Genomic DNA, 15,336 nt, shown 5'->3' with positions numbered 1-15,336 from the left:
GCTTGACTGCTCATGCCTGGATCTCAGGCACTGACAAGTCATTCGGCGATCGGACAACAGGAGGCAAGGTAGGGATCCTCCTGCTGTCCTAGAACTGTTCCGAATGCCGCGATTTCACCGATGCGATCCCGAACAGCTCCCTGAGCTTTACTTTCACTTTAGACACGGCGTTAAACTTTGAACACCGCGTCTAAAAGGTTAATAGCGAGCGGCACCGCGATCAGTGGCACGCGTCATTAGCCACAGGTCCCGGCCATTGTTAGAGGCTGGCCCGACCTGACAAGCTGTGGCCCCACGTTAAAGAACGGGAGTGGACATAGGACGTACAGGCATGCCCTGGGTCCTTAAGGAGATATATATGTTTATATATATCTTTGGCTGGCAATTCATGGACAAGTTTACTTGGAAGTCCCTTATTACCTAAAACCTCCTGCATCTTTATACAGTGACTGCCCCTTGTGGTGTTTACAGGAAGGAAAAAAATCATGTAACTATGGCCATGCAAAGAGAGGTAGAGAATCTTGAGCTCTGTATCTAAAAAGCTTGAAAACTTTGATGCTTATGAAGACTAGTTTTCAAACGTATTAAAATTCTTTTATATATATATATATATATATATATATATATATATATATATATATTACACTTTCCAGCCCTAAGACACTTAAATTTACCATTGTACCATCCCAAGCAAGCATTGTGTTAACCACTTAATTCCTGAATAAGTGGAATTTTACTAATTGTATCCTTACCACCTGGAAACTAATTTTACCAACCCTTCTTGTGCCCCTACATGGTGCCCTTTTATTCAAACTCCACCCCCCCCCCCCTCCCCACACTTAGCCCAGTTTTTGATAAGGAACAAGTTATTCCTGTAATTTCCACTTAGAGATATTGAGCCCAACAGTGTGTTCATCATTCACTCCCAATTAGCTTGACACAAAACACACCAATAAAAGAGGGAAAAAAGGAATAAAGAAAAGTATTCAACATCTCAAGATATTTCTGTGTTTTGTGTCTTTTCTATATCATTTTTTAGAGTCTCTGGAATGATGAGTGAGCCAGATGCTGGAAATAAAGAGGATATCGGATCACAATGTAGACAAACAGAGCAGCCACTTCAATTCTTATTACCAAATTCCCTAAAGCACTTCAGCCTCAAAAGTTTCAGACATCAAGTCTTCCAGCGTGTTAAGGACTCCGGCCCTTTTACTTATCGGAACCATAAAAGATCTGGTTGGGGAGGCGGCAGGGGGGGGGGAGGCAGGAGAAAATAGTATAGTTTGCAAATCTCTGATACAAACCGCTGGAGGCTCTTCATTAATCCAAAATATTTCTTAGCACATTCCATGGCATTCTCCACACACGTCTTTGTTACTGTCGGGAAGCGTCTAGTATTTGGCACATGATTATGTATTTACTACACGACTTGAGATGAGCTCAGATGTGGAAGAATGGCTTCATAAGAAATCCTTCCCGAAAAGGCTTTTCTATTTTGTTGTATCAGGCCCATTGTGCATAAAAATGTCATCTATGTTTGCACGGGGAAGGAGAGAAAATGAAATGTACAGAGAAAGGCCTTGTTCTGACTAAGACACTGTTTGCTCTAAAACACTTCAGAGTCCAGATTAACGTCTTGGCACATTTAGGTTCAAGTGAGGTCCTGGGACTGTCTCTTGGGAAAGGTTGCCAAGAAGAAGAATAAGGGAGAGGGGGGCAAGGTGGGAATGTGAATGAAATTCTACATGGATTTGGAAAAAAGCCACGAAAAAAAAATATATATATCAGATGTTTTAGTCAAAAAGAAAATAAAAGTAGGAAAAATGGAGCCTTACATTTCAGGCCATTTAGTCAAAAAAATAAATAAATAAGCAGTATAAGATTTTCCATCTTGATTGCAAACAAAAATATTTATGACCTTTCTGCTCATTGGTAAGAAGTGATTGGGTTAAAGGGGTACTCCGTCCCTAGACATCTTATCCCCTATCCAAAGGAACGGCGACGGGACCCGCGATCTCCCTGCTGCACCCGGCATTCGTTTAGAGCGCCGGGTGCAGTGCCAGAGGCTTGTGATGTCATGCCCCCTCCCATAGACTTGCATTGAGGGGGCATGGCCGTGACTCACATCACAAGTCATCCGGCACGGAGCAAAGTTCGCTCCGTGCACCGCATGTCTGGGGTGCCGCAGCCGAGATCGCCGGTGCCCATTTAATATTCTCAGTATACTCTTGGAGTGAGTCGCTTTATAAGAATCCTTTGGAGGTCCATTATGTGTTTATAAATGTCTTTTGATGCCGTAGTATGGAGCTTGTATGGAGCCATAATATGGCCAATGTCTAACCAAAGGAGTGGATCCAGCACACCATGTTGAGTTCATCCATGTCGATCAGCTTAGGAAGTTTCCTGCTTTACTATACAAATCTGATAGTATCCTTTGAAGGTATTGAAGTATATAAGATTGTTAAAGACTTGCAAATCAATGTTCTCTATCTCTTCTGCCTTGAAGGTCTTGACATGTGGCTTGGCTTTACATGTAGCATTTCACTTTGCCTATATTAGTATGCTATAAGCACTCACATAAAAAGCCTCTTACACTTATGTCACACCCTGACACCCTGTCATCTAATGGCTATTCTATATTCATTCTGACTAATGGTCTGAGATTCGCAGGTATAATGATACCTCACACATTTCTGGATCATGGCAGTGCAATTATAATACAGTCTGAGATACTTTAGAACAGATGTACCTGTCATTGTCTAAAATGTACAATTGAATATATGAAAATAATAGCTACTGCTGAGTGTCATCAATTACGACCTGAGTGGTGCAGGCATTATCTTTACTTGGCTTTATTATCTCTTTTGCTATTTAATGTCTCCTCCAAGTTTCTCCCTCACTTGTTATTGTAGCCCCAGCACCCACATTGTCTTATTTTTATACTGAAATTACATTCTTCTGCAGTCTACTCATGCATTCAGAAAAATGGCATGTTACTGAAGAAAGTCTACATGTGGGAGGGTGGTGTTACCATCCTATCTTAACATATCTTGACTTTTTCTCTTATTGTTACCCCCTTTTTACTGCTGGTATATAATTCTGTGATTAGAGGTTATACGGTAATATTAGCTATTACCACTAGATACCATAAAAGAGGTAAGGGAGAAGTTAAATAAAGGAGCTAGCAGCAGGAAGTGGTCGGTGTGTGGCAGAAACCACATGAGATACAGAGAAAGAAAAGCTAGGCCTGAGGCCTAGAGTATCCCAGGAAGAAGGGGCTTGACAAAGAGGAAGCTGCAGAGGAGCTTGTTAAAAGAAGTGTACTTGTAGTGTACGTGATACTGGTAAAATGTTAGTAGCAGGTCACAACATAGCCTGACATAGAGGAAAAAATCTGAGAAATCTTCAAGTTTAAATGGGTACTCCGCCCCTAGACATCTTACCCCCTATCCAAAGGAGTCGAGTGCAGCACCGAAGGCTAGTGACGTCATAGCTGTGCCCTGCTCATGACGTCAATGCAAGTCTATGGGAGAGGGCGTGATGGCCGTGACGCCCCCTCCCATAGACTTTCTTTGAGGGGGCATGGCCATGACATCACAAGTGGGTCGTGACCGAGCCTCCGCCCTGCATCGCCAATCTACCGACACGGAGCAAAGTTCACTCTGTGTCTGGGGTGCAGCAGCCCCTTTGGATTGGGGATAAGATGTCTAGGGGCAGAGTACCCCTTTAACTGCTTGTGCAGGCTTTAGCCTTGGAGTGGGGTAACAAGTATTTCTCTACTGGATACCCAGTTCTTGTAGAGAGTGCATTGTTACCATGTGTGTTCGAGGGGCTTGCTGAAGTTGTCTATAAAAGTAGGCCCAACTACAGCCGGAAAAACATAAGAGATGTAAAAGAGACTTTTGGAGCTGTTCCTTAGTCAATATGGGTCATGGAAGTTATATCCCAGAGTAGAGATGACGAACATTTAGTTCTGCAACCATTAATCATACTGTGCCACTAAGTGTATTTAGCAACCATTAAGAGTTGTTGCTAGGCAACTGGAGCTCAACATAGACTGCAGAATACATCAAGAGGTTTTTAAAAAGAGAAATAGATTCTTAGTAGGTTTTATTAACTATATAATGGGGGGGGGGGTCCGTTATGTGATATGATAGGGGTCAATGTCAAGTGGCAGCAATTGCAACATATTAAAGTATGTTGAAAAATTTACACCATTTATTTAGACACCTTATCAATTTTAATAAACCTTCCTGTGGCCTTTCCTTCTACCCATACTCCTATCCAGTTCATGGTTTCTAAATCTCTACTGTTTATGGAGACGTATATGGCATATTCTTAATGTGTATGCATGCATATCTTCTGGGTACTCCGATTTCCTCCTCCATGCCCAAAAACTTACTGGGGTTTATTTACTAACGTGGTCACTAGAGAAATTGGGCGTGGTCCCGACAAAAGGGGCGTGTCCTCGACAGTTTTGAAAAATCCCAACATATTTACTAAGGTTTCCACGGAAAATGTGGTGGATTTCAGCTGAGGAAAACCCCACAAATCAGAACAGTTGTAAAAAAAAAAAAAGCAAAATGTAGGGAAAAGTGCAAAATGTAGGGAAACCTTAGAAAATACCTTGGGAAAATAATTGTAGGAAATTAAAACCCACAAAGAAAACTCCACTCCACTCTTAGTAAACCAATGTCATTCTCTATACAGCACTGTGGCAGGACTGGTTTTTGGGGTGGGCCACCTGTGTGCTTACACTGGGAACATCAGCCACCCCTGCTTAATGATGAGCCCCAGAGGACCTGGTACCTGTGACATGTGATGACTGCAGATTTTAATATTAGTTGTAAAGCATATTACTAGATTTTTTTTAATGTGTGAAGCTATTATTTAGTTATTGTATGCTGGTGGTACTTTAGCTTTGTATTGCGGTATTTACTTGTGCAGCAGTGTTACTTTGGGCACTGTACAGTGTATTATTTTTGCAGTGTATGATGGTCAGGTCACTATATAGCAGTGTTACTAAGGCAATTGTACGGAAGTGCAATTCAGCTTATATTTAGGTACTGTAAGGTTATCACAGAAGGTACTAAACGGGGCATCATCTAATATAAAGCCAGGCTTGCATTGGGGAAAATGTTAGAACTACATAAGCAATGTGTAAATATACACTGAAGGAATACTTTTTTTTTTTTTTAGCATACTGGACCCCCTTTGGCCTTCGGAACCACAGCAGTTCATCATGGTATAGATTCCACTAGATGATGAAATTATTCTGCACAAACTTTATCTTATATGCTTCTTGCAGTTGCCCCACATTAGATGGAGGTCCTGACTCCTGACATGATCTGCACAGCCCCTTCTACATTGTCCCCGGTATATTTGGGGCTGGGGAAGCAAGGAAAACTTTCCCTCCTGATCCTGGATCCAATCTATGACAATATGACCCTGGTATCATGGTGCATTATCCTACTGACAGTGTCCTTTTTCTGTAGGGAAAACAATTGCCATGAAGAGACGAATGTGGTTTGGCAATTATGCGTAAAAAAAAGTCCTTCTGTCAAAAGAACTATCCACAACTATCAGAGGGATCAGGGCTACATATATTCCTACACAATCTCTATCGGCCTGAACCACTGACAATTGACAAAAAGGGCTTATCAATTTATGCGGCTGGGGTCAAATTCTGACCCTCCCTTCAGCATGCTGCAATGGAGATCTCCACTAGGCAATGTTTTTCCACCAATCAGTGATCCGATGTTTGCTCACTGGACACTCATCTGTTTTCTCAAGAGTAGAGTCACATGCACCATATTTTGCTGCGTAATTGCTCCTGCGTATTTTCCTACTAATTGAAGTCTATGGGTAGCAAAATCAGCTGCGTATTTTAATTTCCATTGACTTCAAATACACAGCTAAAGATGGCACGTGTGACCTTACCCTTAGAAAGCAAAGGCGCTGGAACTGGTTGTCTGCTTTTATAATACATCTGTAGTTACAGTGTATTACTTTCACAGGATCCCCTTTTTCCTGGATTCTTTCCTTTGATATACTTAATGGGGTACTCCACCTCTAGATATCTTTTCCCCTATTCAAAGGATAGGGGATAAGATGTCTGATGTAAGGTGTCCCACCGCTGGGGACCCCCGCGATCTAACTGCTGCACTTGGCGTTCGTTAAAAGCGTTGGTTGCAGCGCCGGAGGCTCGTGATGTCACGGCTGTGCCCTGCTCGTGATGTCATGACCATGACCCCTCAATGCATGTCTATGGGAGGGGCCATCACATTCCCTCCCATAGACATGCATTAAGGAAGCGCAGCCATGACGTCACAAGCAGGTGTGGCCGTGACGCCATGAGCCTCCGCCCTGCATCTCCAGTCTTCCATCACGAAGTGAAGTTCACTCCATGCACCGGATGTTTGGGGTGGCGCAGCCTATCCTTTGGATAGGGGAAAAGTTGTCTAGTATACTTTACTATTCTCAGTATACTCTCGAGACTATTACACAAAAACCCCAACAAGGTTGGCACTCCTGGCTCCAGCTAGTCAGGCATCAATGAACACATCTTGATCGAAGTCCCTTCACTGGAAGTCCAGATCACTGGATTTTTCCATCTAATGTGCTTTCACACTGAAGCTGATCCACAGAAGATTCGTTCATTTCATGCTGAACATTCCGGTCAATCGTCCATCGCAAGAAGGCAGCGCGCTCTAATAAAGTGAATAAAGCAGAGCAAAAAATCTGACTCTATCCTTTAAATGTACAATGTGTTTTCCTAATAGTCTCCATTACGGTGTTTGCCTTAACATAGAAAGCCCATCTAAAGTCCCCACAGTGCTAATAACTAATCTCCGAGCTATGTTACTAAGAGGCAGCTCACCAAATATTTCTGCTCAGTAGCAGCTCCGGCGTGTGGTTACAGGAAACATTCATCAGCCTGACATCCCCTGTTTTTACATTCATAATGATACTTTTTAGAATAATGTAAAACAACAAGACTGTAATTCAGAATTTTTCCGAATTCATAAATATTGAATTTGTGATTTATTACCTGGGAGAACGAACAGCTTGGGACTTCAGACGTTTATTACAGCAGCGGACAAGGGCAGATGTTGGATTCAATAGCTGTTTGTTGGGAGGAACAATAGGAACCAGTCAATAGAGACCTCTACATATGTGGCCTTCTTATATACAATATGAGGGTGAACATTTCCTATATCGTAACTGATCATTATTTGTATTATTTCTTCTTAATTGGAAATTTACTAGACTTGTTCCTTTGTTATTGAACACTAGCAGAAGGTTTATCCATTATGGGTTTACTCTAACTTTTTTATAAGTTTGTCATAATAGCATGGGGCCTAACAGGAAGTGTGAACTGTGCGATTGCATCAATCTTCCTTATTGTAGAGTGCGCCAAAGATGGTGGTGGCCTAGGCACATGCCATAAGATGAATAACACTGATTGACAATGGCACCTGTCAAAGGGCGGGATATATTACAGAGGAAGTGATCTGTCAGTTCCTAAGATTAATGTATTGGAAGTAGTAAAATGGAGTGTGAGTGTAGCTGTGTTAAAGGGGTACTCCTGTGGAAAACTTTTTTTTTTTTTTAAATCAACTGATGCCAGAAAGTTAAACAAATTTGTAAATTACTTCTATTAAAAAATCTTAATCTTTCCAGTACTTTTTAGGGTCTGTGAACTAGGAAGTGGAAATGGTTTTCTTTTTGGAACACTGTGGTCTCTGCTGACATCTCTGTCCATTTTAGGAACTGTCCAGAGCAGCATATGTTTGCTATGGGGATTTTCTTCTACTCTGGACAGTTCTTATAACGGATAGAGATGTCAGCAGAGAGCACTGTGGTCATGATGTCAGCAGAGAGCTCTGTGTTCCAAAAAGAAAACTATTTCCTCTGTTGTATTCAGCAGCTAATAAGTACTGGAAGGATTAAGATTTTTTAATAGAAGTAATTTACAAATCTGTTTAACTTTCTGGCACCAGTTGATTTAAAAAAAAAAGTTTTCCACAGGAGTACCCCTTTAAGCATCACATTTTGATGGCTAGACAGTAGCAGTGTATGCAGTGGTTGGTACTTCAAAAAATAGTTCAATGAAGGGCAACTCATGAACCAGCCACTAAGTCATCATGGCCATTGAAATGTTTGGGGAGTGGAGGGTAACCTGTCTGATCAAATCCCACACAACAGCTACTGTAGAGAAAATTGTTGTAAAAGTTCCTGCTGGCCATGATAGGAAATGTGTCAGATCACAGAGGACATCACAGCTTGTTGCATATGGGACTGCATTGCCCTTGACCGATCATTCCCATCCTGACCCCTGTTTACTGCCTAAATTGAATAAAATGGTACAAGAGCAAGACAGCATCAGAAGTGGACCATGGCGCAAGGGAAGAAGACTCCCTGGTCCAATGAATCACGTTTTCTTCTGCATCATGTAGTTAGGATGTCCCCAACCCAGCACCTTAAGGGTCTATTCACACGTACAGTATTCTGCGCAGATATGATGCGCAGGATTTCAAGCTGTGTTCAGTCATTCAGTTTACATTGAAATCTGCGCAGAATACTGTACGTGTGAATAGACCATAAGACCCACCAACAGGCCCGCATTTCAATTTTTACATGTCCTGTTTTATTGGAGTAACTGAAAAAAACTGGAAAGTTGGTGGGCCTTAAGGACTGGGTTGGGGAACTCTGATCTAGATGGCTGGGTGCATGTGCGTTTTTTACCTGGGAAAGAGATGGCACCAAGATGCACTATGAGAAGAAGACTGGAAAAGGTTCACCTTAAGCACACAGCCTAGACAATACAGGAGTGGATGAGGGACAACTCTGAGAATGTCCTTGAGTGGCCCAGCCAGGGGCCTGACATGATCCCAATGGAACATGGGGCTTCTACTGACGATCCCCATCCAACCCTATGGAGAGGATCACAGAGAAGAATGGCAGAAAATCACAAAATCTAAGTGTTTAAACCTTGTGACATTATATCCAAGGAGACTGCAGGCTGTAATCACTGCCAGAGGGGCTTCAACTAAGTCCTGAGTAAAGGGTCTGAATACTTTTATCACTCCAAGTTTTTAATAATTAAAATAAGATTGGTAACATTCTGTTTTCACTTCGTCATTATGGGATATTGAGTGCGGAATGACAGAGGAAAATTTATTTTTGTTTTTTTCAAATTTTCGCACAAGGCCGTAACATAACAAACTGTGAAAGAGTGAAAGGGTCTTAAAAGTTTCTGAACACATTGTAACAGGGGAGCCATTTGAGCTTGCATATTGAACTGTGGCCTACTGCATTAAGATGTACTTCTTACATACAATAAGACCAAGTCTTAAAGACATAGACACATACAAATTATAAAAAATTTGAGCATTTGATAAATTTATACCATTTAATCTAGTAAAAAAAAAAAAGATATATAGACAATTATCCAATAAATCTCAGACAATCTAAATATATAAAACTCAGTGTGAGTATGTGTGTGTGTGTGTGTGTGTGTATGTATGTGTGTGTGTGTATGTGTGTGTGTATGTATGTGTGTATGTATGTATGTATGTATGTGTGTGTGTATGTATGTATGTATGTATGTGTGTGTGTGTGTGTGTGTGTGTATGTATGTGTGTGTGTGTATGTGTGTGTGTATGTATGTGTGTATGTGTGTGTGTATGTATGTATGTATGTATGTGTGTATGTGTGTGTGTGTATGTATGTATGTATGTATGTATGTGTGTATGTGTGTGTGTATGTATGTATGTGTGTATGTGTGTGTGTATGTATGTGTGTATGTTTCAACATCACGTCCAAACGGCTAAAGATATTAACATGAAACTTGGCACACATGTTACTTATATGTCAACAACAAACATAGGATAGGAAATTTAACCCTTACTCACCCCCATTTGCCAGGGATGGGGTTTTTGTTTAAAGTCCCATGCAAATCAAGGGGAAATGTATGTTTCCACATAACTTCCGTACGGCTGGAGATATTTCAATACCTGGTACACATATTACGGGACACATATTATAGGAGGTCGGGATAGGAGGTCGAGATAGGAGATCGAGATAGGCGGTCGAGATAGGAGGTCGAGATAGGAAGACGGGATAGGAGGTCAGGATAGCAGGTCGGGATAGGAGGTCGAGATAAGAGGACGGGAAAGGAGGACGGGATAGGAGGTCGGGATAGGAGGTCAGGATAGGAGGTCGAGATAGGAGGTCGGGATAGGAGGTAAGCATAGGAAGTCGAGATAGGAGGTTGAGATAGGAGGACGGGATAGGAGGACGGGATAGGAGGTCGGGATAGGAGGTCGGGATATGAGGTCGGGATATGAGGACGGGATATGGGGTTGGTATATAACAACAAGATATGAGGATGGGATGTGAAGTCAAAAGCTTCCTCTGTTGATTTTCCTCCACAACAAGGATTAGGAAGGAAAAAAACAGGCAACGCCGGGTACTCAGCTAGTACCTTGATAAAGTTGTAAATCCCTCCTATGTCTACATGTCTTCCTCTGGTTTCTCTAAATTCTTCACACGCTCACGAGGCATAAAGAAGCAACATAACTTTACAATAAATTGCTCTTTACCTATAGCTGTCATATTTCATTTATGGTAATTTTCTGTATTTTTGAATCGTGGTGTAAGATGTGAAGCCCCTCTTGAAGAAAACTTGTCTGCATTGTAGTGATGCAAATAGAGGCGTCTCTTATGAGCCAATTGAAAAATGTTGAATGATGATTTTAATATCAATGACAAGGCCAAAAATACCAAATTACAGATGGCAAAAAGAACTTCATATCTGTAAACCACATGATATCCCAGAGGGGGCATTTGCATTGTGAAGCTGTTAGTGACCCACCACAATGTAGGTGACAGGTGCATGCTCATGAACGCTCTTATTAAGCATTCGAGTTCTCTTAGGCCATATTAGATGCTGGAAGAAATTGTGTGAGCTTATTTTAGTTTACAAGAAGGATTAGCGCCATTCTTTAGGAAAGGCACAGGGACATTCTAAATTATAATCCTCCTGGAATGTCCTTAATTCCTGTCTCTAGTAACTCAGCAAATAAAAGATATTTGTAGAAACGATTAAAAGTGGGTTAATCCAGCCATGTTGTGGGACTATATATTGCAGGCTGGAGGCACAATTACAGGGCACCTATATACTCTGATTAAAAGGAATATACACTTGGCGGTGGTTAGAGACCAATAATGTCCCTGGTGCAGAAATGCTTTGTAGGCCTCTCTTCTGTATATTATCCTTCACTAATCTTCCTATTTACATGCACAGGGTGACTAAAATATTCTTAACTCTAAACAATCCCTTCTTGTTAGAAGATACTCTGGAAAAAAAACTGATTACAAATTGACCATCTGCAGATCTCATCTGTGGGGAAATCTAGCAATATAGTGTTTAATTCCCCTGCAGTGCCCCCACAGGGAAAATTAAGCACCACCCCATGTCCATTTGTGGCAACCCATGGGGTTGTTTTCTGCAACCTGTAATTTTAATAAATTATTAACGGTACTGAGAGTGGTATAGCAGTCCTGCGGAACCCAGCCCAGCACAACTATTGTCAATAGAGAGGCTACACGTGTTGGTATAATAGCGGAACTCTTGGGGCATGTCCCAGTGAACTGTGTACTGGTAATGTTGGTCAGGAGATAACCAGACACAGGGAGTTGAGGAGAAGGTATAATGCAATTTTATTTGAAAAACTTTAGATGTAAACTGCAGTAGTTGTTCATGTTACAATACTCCCAGGCTGTAAGCGCTGCAAGGGTTTTCTATTGTGTGCAGAGGAGAAGTGTTCGCTGAAGTGTATCAGTGACTAAATAAACTTGATCAGAATAAAGACTTTGTTGTTTCGGAGTTCTTGACTTTGGTCACTAATTGAAGTTTAACCAGACTTGTTCCTTGACTCTGGTGATAAATGTCTATGACTCTCTAGTGCAATCCAAAAACTGTACTCACATAGTCTGTGACTGAGGTTACTTGAATACTTGCGCACAGAATCCCATATCAACGGTGTTGATCTTGCTGAGACATGTTCCAACTGGTGCCTCTCGATGGGTTTCCCCAGAGCCTGGTTTTCTTTGAGTGCTATCAGGCCCTTGACTGATTTCTCCTGAAAGCTCCCTTCTTGACTTGTAGTGGACACCCTGTCAGCATAGAATAGGCTAGGTGACAGACTTGGTCTCTCTCTCTCTCGTTTTCCTTGTGTTCACAACTCGTGTTCAACTAAGGACATGTAATCAGGGTTTTTATAGGCTCTTTCCTACCTACACCTGACTTAGCTCTCTTGTGCAACCTCTGCAACACGTGTAGTGGATTAACCCTTATTAGCCCCTGCTGTGACAGCTAAACTGGGCACAATACAATACATCATACATAGGAAATTAGGTCATGCTTTTACCAATATAAAGAATATTAATTAGAATACAGCTGGTCAGCACTCCCCACTCTGTTCATTCTCTTTCAGCAGCTTCTCAACCCTATGGAAAGCTTTCACTTCCGAGACTGCTTGTGCTCTACTTATGAAACAACAATTCCGTAAATGACCAGGTAAGTATAGAAATAATAAGTGGCACTCACCAGAAAGTCTCTTTCCTATTCTTTATTGTAGTAAAAGGTGCAGGTAAACATTCAATGTCTTGGCATTGCTCGTCAAGTAGAACGCACTGGCAAGGAAAAAAACCATACAAAAATATATATATATTTTTTTATGCTAAAGCAGCGGTACTCAACTGGCGGACCGCGGTCCAAATCAGGACTGCCGCCGCCAGTCAGTCGGACCTCGTGCTGGTTCAGGGAACCGGCTAGAGGTGGCAGCCACTGTCCTGGCATTCATATGTATCGGTGTCTTTAAGACACCGATACAAATGAATAATTGAGCTGTTACGCTATGCGCTCCTGGCTCACACGCTGGCCGTGAGCACATTATCCCCTTACCTTCTGCTGCCGACAGGGCTGGGACTCGCATTGCGGGACGCACCCGCATGCGAGCCCAAGTCCGTCACTCTCCGGGTGTTTCCCCTGCCTCTGCTTCCGCCTCTCTGCTACGGCGCACGTGTCCCGTCCCTTAGGGTGTGCAGAGCTTTAAGATTTAAAGGGCCAATACGCTCATTAGTGTAACCACCTGTGTCTTGCTGATAAATTCCTCCACCCTCCTCAGTTCTCTGCCGGATCTTTGTTGCCTTGTGCCCTAGAGAAAGCGTTCCTTTGTATTGCCTTGCCGTATACCAGATCTCCTGCTCTTGTGACCTTGACCTTGTTTCTCTGCCGCCTGCCTACTGAACTTCTGCTACATCCCGACTACGCTACTGTGCTGCCTGCCCTGACCTACATCTATCCTGACTACGAGTTGTCTCATCCCTTCTGTGCTTCGCATCTCCTCAGCTGCCTGTGTGGTCGAGCCGTTGCCGGGGGTTGCGACCTGGGTGTCGCCTGCAGATGCAAGTCCATCCTGCTTTGCGGCGGGCTCCGGTGAAGACCAGCAGCACCTTAGACTCCGCTCCCTGGCACAGTCCGAGTCATCTGCCACACAGGTCCAGCGGATCCACATACACCAGAGTTCCTGTCTTCAGAAACGTGTGTGTTAAAGAATGCTGCCGGAGCAAGGGAACACTGTGCTCCCTGCCCGGAAGTGCTTCTCCTATGATGCAGGCCAGAGCAGCGGAGCAGCGCAGGACCTGAGAAGCAGCAGGATCGGGCCGTCCGCAGGGCCAGCCATCTGTGTCTAGCACCATAAAAGTGAAAGTAAGGATACAGGGGTCTTGGGGTTGGGGGGTGGTGGTGTTAGGACAGAAGGGAATAAATGGGTTGGGGGGGTTAAAACTGAAAATATGAATGATGCAGGGGTCTTGGGGGGGGGTGTTGGCGTTAGGGTTTGATAGGAATAAAGGGGTCTGGGGAATGGAGGGGGCATAAAAGTGAAAATAAGAATGATGCAGGGGTCGGGGGGGGGGTGTTAGGGCAGAAGGGGATAAAGGGGTCTGGAGTGGGGGCATAAAAGTGAAAATAACAATGATGCAGGGGTCGGCGGGGTGTTAGGGCAGAAGGGGATGAAGGGGTCTGGGGTGGGGGCATTAAAGTTAAAATAAGAATGATTCAGGGGAGTGGGGAGAATGTTAGGGCAGAAGGGGATAAATAGGTCTGGGGGGCATAAGAGTGAAAATAAGAATGATGCAGGGGTCTTGGGGGTGTTAGGGCAGAAGGGCATAAAGGGGTCTGGGACATAAAAGTTAAAATAAGAATGATGCATGGGTTCTTGGGTGGGGGGGTGTTAGGGCAGAAGGGGGATATACGGGTCTGGGGGGCAGAAAAGTGTAAAGAAGATTGATGCAGGGGTCTTAGGAGGTGGAGGGTATTAGGGCAGAAGGGGATGGAGGTGTCTGGGGGGCCAGAAAAGTTTAAAGAAGAATGATGCAGAGTTCTTGGCGGGTGGGGAGTGTTAGGGCAGAAGGGGACAGAGGGGTCTGGGGGGCACAGAAACATGTAAAGAAGGATGATGCAGGGATCTTGGGGGCAGAAGTGTCTAGAGGAGGACTTAGGGGTCAGGGGGCAGAGGAGTCTGGATGAGGACTTAGGGGTCAGAGGTGTCTGGGGGGATCTATAGGAGGGGGGGAGAGAGGGGTCTGGAAGAGGACCAAGGGGTCTGGGGGGACTTAAGGCCCATCCACATTGAGGACATTCCTCCGGCGGAAATCTGCTTGAAGCAGTGTCCAAATGTTTTCAATGGTTTTCTACTGCTCAGTGTATACTGTGGAAACGCCACAGTGGAATTCCCCCAGCAGAATGGACGTTAACCCCAAGAACTAACATGTTCTTTGGGTGGACGTTCATTCTGCTGGTGGAATTCTACCAGACTGCATCGACATCTATAGAGATGGCGCACATCCGTGCAGTCCTACCGCCAATGGCTTCTGTGGCGCCTGCAGCAAGCGGACATTCCGCCGACTAAATGTCCACAGTGTGAAGAAGCCCTTAGGGGTCTGCAGGAGGAGGAAATGGGTCTGAGGGGAGTTCAGGTGTGGGATTCTGACAAACAGCAGTATTATTTTAGGGGTCATGATGTCTGGCAGGGTTATATCATTATTGTTATCATACAGAGGATGAGAATCTGCTAACAAAGTAACCAATGATGTCCAGGCATCAGACTCTGCAGAGAAGATGGAGCTGAAAGAAGACAAGGACCAGAGGAAGAAGAAAAGTAAAGACAACAGAGAAGACGTCTCCTGTGAGTCATTATACAATTGTGTATTCTCCTGACTGTCCCATCAGAGCTGGAGTCACTTGAAATTTCTGCAGTGATG

General features: G+C 43.4%; 1 long non-coding RNA gene across 1 annotated transcript in view; it reads right to left on the bottom strand.

Annotated features, from left to right (window-relative positions):
• LOC130300767 (uncharacterized) overlaps nucleotides 1-8,869 on the bottom strand; it is a 144,238-nt gene extending 135,369 nt beyond the window's left edge. The window contains exons 1-2 of the long non-coding RNA XR_008851593.1: nucleotides 8,749-8,869; nucleotides 7,052-7,125 (exon numbers count right to left, since the gene is read on the bottom strand). This is a non-coding gene — a long non-coding RNA (uncharacterized LOC130300767). The remainder of the gene's footprint in view (nucleotides 1-7,051; nucleotides 7,126-8,748) is intronic.
• Nucleotides 8,870-15,336: the final 6,467 nt, after the last annotated feature.

This window comes from Hyla sarda, chromosome 1, assembly GCF_029499605.1.
Source record: "Hyla sarda isolate aHylSar1 chromosome 1, aHylSar1.hap1, whole genome shotgun sequence".
Lineage (NCBI taxonomy): Eukaryota > Metazoa > Chordata > Amphibia > Anura > Hylidae > Hyla > Hyla sarda.
The sequence above is the reverse complement of the archived record's forward strand: the minus strand, read 5'-3'. Positions and strand labels throughout refer to the sequence as shown.